This window comes from Triticum urartu, chromosome 7, assembly GCF_003073215.2.
Source record: "Triticum urartu cultivar G1812 chromosome 7, Tu2.1, whole genome shotgun sequence".
NCBI classification, from domain to species: domain Eukaryota; kingdom Viridiplantae; phylum Streptophyta; class Magnoliopsida; order Poales; family Poaceae; genus Triticum; species Triticum urartu.
In genome coordinates, this window is record NC_053028.1 from 681,283,888 (window position 1) to 681,290,869 (window position 6,982).

General features: G+C 45.8%; 1 pseudogene; it reads left to right on the forward strand.

The window, feature by feature from the left end:
* Positions 1-1,402: 1,402 nt before the first annotated feature.
* LOC125525268 lies at positions 1,403-3,616 on the forward strand (annotated as a pseudogene).
* The last annotated feature ends 3,366 nt before the right edge of the window (positions 3,617-6,982 follow it).

Here is a 6,982-nt window from a genome sequence, read left to right on the forward strand (position 1 = left end):
AAAACATCTATTTGAGTATATTTTCTCTTCTAGCGAGTTTTTTACCGACCCATTCAAATCTGTCTTATGCTCAGTGATATGAGCGCGCGTGTAACATACGACCCATAAAAATGTCTTCATATAACATTGATGATCACATAATTCTATTATAATTTGTTACATAATTTAAAAAAAACACAACTAAACAGCATTATCTCTTGAAGGTCCATTTATTGATACGATCTATGGTGCTTCATCCGATGGATGGTATATTGGTTTGAGCTTCGTTCCCTTCGTACTTTAAAATATATATCAAAAACTTCCTCGTCAACTTCATTTCCTTCATACTTTAAAATATGAAAAAATATGTCTTACTCTAGTAAAGGGACATCATCAATCATACCGATGAACAAAGTTACTCTATTAAGTCATCGTTTGTTGGAGTGACAGTCGGTGAAAGGATAAATGATTGTGAGATGAGCTCAACTTCGGGCGATATGTTCGATGTTTGGGGGGGGGGGGGGGGGGGGTCTATCAATAATCATTCAATCTTTGGGGTCTGTGTTGTTTCCGTCATCTTTCAAGTCTTGATTTCTTGTAATATCATCATTTTATTCCTAATCCACTAAAATGACAGGTAGTTTTGTTCTAAAATATGTCATATGATCCTATAAAGTAGTAATCAGAGTTAGTTAGTTTTGATAGACCCATAAAATTTATATCTCCGGTGAAGTACTCCATAAAATTTACATTACTTTACAAGAGGGAGTATTTCATAAAATTTACCATCCACGCACCACAAGATGACCTACAGGATTACAAAACATAAAATATATTCAGTTTTATTTAATTTTTATAGATATTTATACGAAACTTTTTAAACCATCAACTGATCATCATGATCATAACAAGCCGTGATGATTAAAGAAATGGCACCCAAAATCAAACATACGCTATAAAAGAAAAGTATTTTTCTAGAAGATGAAAGAAAATTGGTTTGGACAACGCCACAGTCACTCACAATCCTTCTCTGGACACTGCTAGTATATACTGTAGTTGTACTAAAAAAAGCCAGTCATTCCACCGCCCATGTCTTTTCTCCTCCCTTCCCTAATCTTCCATGGTCGCCAGATCCCTCCCTCCATAGCCGGCGCTCCCTGTAAGGCCGCCCCCCCCTTCGTCACCCACGCCGGCGGACGTGCATGCCCCTGCTCCACCTCACTCCTCCTTCGAATTCGGCCGTCGAAGTGCTCGAGGAGGCGGTCGAGCTTGGCATGCTCGCCGGCGATGCTGGCCCCTTACCGCACACGCCGGACTACCGACCCCTCAGGCGGGGGGCGCACGCCGACCCCAGGAAGAGAGAAGCGAAGATTTTGTGCCGGCTTCTTGCTCAGCTGGGAGTTTGAAGAGGACGGCCGTGGCCATGGCCTTGGAGGAGGTGGAAGTTCCCGTCCCCATAGAGAAGTTGTCCACGGATCCAAATCTTTAAGCAGAAAGAAAAGAACCTGATCTTGGATTTCTTCACTTGCGTTATTCAGAGTCATCCTAGTCCACCATACGTTCCCTTATTCAACTGGATGAACGCAGAGACGGGGGAAGGCGGGGTGGTGTTGTGCTGGTGGCCACCGGGAGCTTCAACCTTCCCACCTACATGCACAAGCATGTTTGGTAAGCCGCAGCACCTGTTAAATCTGTTTAGCAACTCTGAAGTGTTGTGTTAATATTAGAACAGGCTGAGAATCAGAACAAACAGATTACATATTACCCCATCTCTTGTTTCATACGTATAGAGCTTGCGAAGGATGAGTTGCAGCAGCGAGGGTAGTCGGTGCTGGGATGTTACTGCCTTAATGGATACATGTCCCTGGTGAACCGATGCTAACAAGAAATGTGTATGGGTTTGTGTTAACACCACATTCTCATGACCGAATTTGCAATTTGGGGCTGCTCATGACCTCTTGCCGTCTGCTCACCGGATTCGCCTCTGCGAATTGGCATGTTGAAGCTCGTCTTTCGTGATGGTTGATCCATGCATGCATAATAACCTGATTTTTCATGTTATCAGTACATGCGTACCATTGGATTTTCGCTGTCACATAAGGTACTTTCAGTTCGGATGATGTGTTCATTTGATGGACACATTCTTGTGTTCTTGATACAGGCAATGCAGAAAGGTCATCAGCGTACCTTGACCATTCTCTCAAGAGTTAAGAATTCTTTTGTGCAAGGACGGCTTAGCTGATCAAGGTATGTGACAATGATTTTTGTTGTTGCAACACAGTAGTGTCTTCTCTCACATTGTTGGATCACCAATTGTATCAGTACTATAACACTGTATATAAATCAGTTGTTTACGACTTGCGTTTTGTCTCAGGAAGTGTCAAGGTAATGCTGCTATGTGGTTCTGACCTTCTCGAGTCATTCAGCAAGCCAGGGGTTTGGATTCCAGATCAGGTACAAAACTTGAACACTTTTTGGTACCGAAAGGAGATGGGAGCAACAAGTCTGAATCAAAGAGTATGTTTTGAATCTTCGTTGCATTGCACAATATTTTTATTGTTCTAAGAAATTCATGTAGTTGTATATGGAACATTTCCTTGATGTGATGGTCGGGCATATTTGTTTACTATGCATGCTCAAGATTGCAAAACACAAGATTGTTATTGTTCTAAGAATGCATGTTAGATATTTGTTTGCTAACATATTCCAATTGATTTATACATTGTTTACTAAATCATACTTCCAGATTACCTTTGTCGGCAACTCTAAATATTTCTTAGATGGCTTACCACAAGCATTAGTCCTGCAAAAACATATACTCTAAACCGGTTCATGATAGATCAACAAAATGTTGTTGATGCTCTCACCTATTAGGAGATGCACATGAAAAAAAAAGATATGCTAAAGTTGCGTAGTTCCAACAAACAGACATTCAAATGCACCATTTTGTACTCAGGGAGCAGGAAGTGCGACTTCTTTAGTTTTCAGAATTAGAATGGATCACGTGTACTCCAGATGTTTTCAGTTTAAATAATCATGCACATTCTCAATCATGTGGTGTGCAAAAGTGGGTTTATACAGATTTATACAATTCATTGTAACATCCTGGAGCTGGATAGATGCTATATTACTTTGTAGAACGATTGTGTTGGTGGTCATGTTGATGGAACTTGATATAGTAAAGTCACTTTCCTGTATTTACTTGATATAGTAAAGGCAATTTGTGCAACACAAATCCAGTTTCATTATCCTCATATAGTCAGTATGTAAAATGAACGGCTTATAGCATTTTGCTGTGCAACTGTTTATTAGTTAGAACTCTATTATCAAAAATCTAATCATGAGTAATGCTGCAACAGTCAAAGGAAGAAGTCGAACCTGAAGAAGTCCTCGGAAGAATCACAGCTGCGTGTGCCCGGCTGGTTCAGGGGACGCGACAGGCGCTGGCGCCCTGCCACGGCGGGCGTGTGCGCGGCGGCGTGGGTTCCAGTGCAGGGCGGGCGCGGCGGTGCGGGTGCCGGGGCAGGCTCTCTCCTGGGCACTGGCGATCTCGCAGGACGGATGCCACGCTACGAGCGGCAACAATCGGCGATGGCGATCGTGCACGGAGGTGACGGGACGGTGCAGTGAGGCGTGGTCGCCGCGCAGGCAGGAGACGCCGTTGGTTGGCAGCGTATGTGCCTGGCGGTGAGGTCAAGGTCAAGGGCGTGAAGTTCCCTTAGCTTGCGATCTGATTTTCCGTGATTGTAGGGGACGCTGGGCTGGTTGTTAGTTTGCGATCTGATTTCCGTGATTGTAGGGGACGCGCGGGGCTGGTTGTTCGACTACTACTCTCCTGGTGAAGTACGGTCAATCATTGGTAAATGCTAAGTGCACACCGTAGAGGTATTGGATTAATGATGGCCGTTAGATTGAGACTTGTTGGCCTAATCGTGTGGTGCTGATTGGCTCGTGCGTTATTGTGGGACTAATTGCGGGTGCATGTAAGAAAGTTCTTATTTGATTGTTTAATAGTAGTAGAGAAAAAAAAAAAGTCCACAATGAGAGCTGTAGCATGTGTCTGCACACTAAATTAAGGGCTCCATGTATATGTCTATGCATATATCTTTTTGTGATTAACACACACACACACACACACACACACACACACACACACACACACACACACACACACACACACACACACACATATATATATATATATATATATATTACTACTGTAAAATAAACTGGATGTATCATGCGCCAAAAAGATCTCATGTAAACACATCATTTTGTATGTAAAATATTGATGGCGCAGCCTCGCTCCCCCGCTCCACCGCCGCCGACGAGCACCCCCCATATCATATTCATATTCATTTTTTAAAAAATAAAAAAAGTGTAGACTACAAAATGTTCAGTGTTCCAATACATTTGTTGCTGCTAGCACATGTTGAAGTGTACCTGCTAATTGGTCTCTTTGCTCTTATCAGAGATGGGGGGAAGCAGCCACCGCCGCTCTGCCTCACCGGAGTACGAGTTGGATGCTTTCGAGTTCTTCACTATAGTTGGCCTACACTCGCCACGTCAATCAAGTACATAAATAACATACATCATCCAAACACTCATGGCCCGACTACGGCGCCAAAATAAAAGATAACCCAACAAGCGACATGGTCCCGATCACCCCAACTGGGCACCACTACTGATCATCAGGAAAAGAAACATAGTAACGCTGAGAGTCCTCGTCGAACTCCCACTTGAGCTCGGTCAACGAAGGAATAGACCTCCACCCGAGACATTCCGATCAGACTCGGTATCCCGGTACAACAAGACATTTCGACAGGTTAAAACAAGACCAGCAACACCGCCCGAATGTGCCGACAAATCCCGATAGGAGCTGCACATATCTCGTTCTCAGGGCACACTCAGATGAGCTCTCCATACAACTAAAACCAAACCTCGAGTTTCCCCGAGGGGGCGCTGCACAGGACTCTAGTTCGGACCAACACTCAGAGGAGCACTGGCCCGGGGGGGGGTTCAAAATAAGATGACCCTCGGGCTCCGTAAACCTAAGGGAAAAAGAGGCTAGGTGGAAAATGGTAAAACCAAGGTTGGGCATTTCTAGAAAAGCTTTAATCAAGACGAACTATCAAGGGGTTCCCATTATAACCCAACCGCGTAAGGAACACAAAATCCGGGAACATAACACCCTAGGGCGGCAAGAGTGGAACAAAACACTAGGCGAGAGGCCGAGCCTTCCACCCTTTACCAAGTATATAGATGCATTAAGATAACATGGCAATATAATGATATCCCAACAAGTAAATAATGTTCCAACAAGGAACGGTCTCCAATCTTCACCTGCAACTAGCAACGCTATAAGAGGGGCTGAGCAAAGCGGTAACAGAGCCAATCAACGGTTTGCTAGGACAATGGTGGGTTAGAGGCTGAACATGGCAATTTGGGAGGCTTGAAAGCAAGTGTAGGCATCGTAGCATTGCATAGCAAACTATGCGGGATGCATATGCAAGATATGACAGGAAATGCATGAACCTGCCTAAACTTGGACATGGCAAGAACAATGGCATAGCATGCACGGATGTCCCTGAAAACAGAATTACCAAGTGCCTCACTTTGCAAGCTTGCACTAGGCACCACACACATCACAAAAATATATGGGTTGCACCTCTGGAAAGATAGCAAAACCCTTAACAAACCATATGTAGAGCTCATGGGCATATCATGCACACAATAATCATGGCAAAAATGACAAATGTCTAAGATGGAGTAGCAGATCTGACAATCAACTCAAGGGTTTCACTATTCACTGGATCTAGATCTCGCGCATGCAGATCGAGGATGGCCGGATCCTTCGCCGGAGTTCGTCGGGGATCGCCGGAGTTGGGACGCCGGCGAGGTGGCGGAGTCGGCATGGAGGAGGCGAGGCCGAGGCGGCGGACGGCGGGCGAGGCGGCGCGGGGGTCGGCGTGGAGGCGCGGGGACGAGGCGGCGGAGCTTGCGGCCCGGCGGCAGAGGCGCTGGGCGACGGGGCGCACCGACGTGGAGAGAGGCGGCAGCGGGCGAGGCACGGGCGCGGCCCGGTTGGAGCGGGGAGGGGGGCCGGCTTCGGGCAGGCGGTCCTCGGCGGCGGCGCGGGCGAGAGGCGCCACGTGGCAGCGTGGGAGTGGGCGCGGCGGCGGCGGGCGATATGTCCGGCCCGGACGGACAATGTCCAGCGCGCGCGGGGTGAATTTAGGGTTTCGGGGAGGAAGGAGATCCGAAAACGGAGGGGACCTATTTATAGGCATAGAGGTTTGGTGGGTTTTGGGCCAAATTGGAGGGGTGTTGGGCTGCAACACACACGAGGCCTTTTCGGTCCCTCGGTTAACCATTGGAGTACCAAACGAAGTCCAAATGGTACGAAACTTGACAGGCTCTACCGGTAGTAATTTGACATGGTGCTGTCCATGACGATCTTTGACCGTCAAGGATCTACCCCAGGCCCGCCCGAGGCCCAAACCATTGTGACGGAACAGACCGTCATGGACCAACGCCACGTAGAGTTTTCAATTGACCAACTGGAATGACGTGGCAGCCACGTGGACACGATTTTTCGTCACAGAAATCGTCATGGATATCCTACATGGGGTAGCCCATTAGTTCGACCCGTTAGCCTATTTCATTCAGCCCAACTTTCAACAATTACATTTTAAAGCATGATGCGTTATGCAAATCGTAATGTTAAGACAAGGTATTTCCAAAGTGCCTCGCGTGCACATATGAATAAATATATGCAGTCATCTGCAAGCATCTATAACATAGCAGTTTACAAAATCCTCCACGAGATGATAATTTACAACATAGATTAATAAAATATATCACTCAGCAAAGTTAGGAAACAGTACAATCCAGTTCACACAAACAGAACATTTAAACTAGTGAAGTTGTTATTCTAAATATTTCTTAGATGGCTTACCACAAGCATTAGAAAATGATCCTTTTAGTCCCCCTACTTTCAATG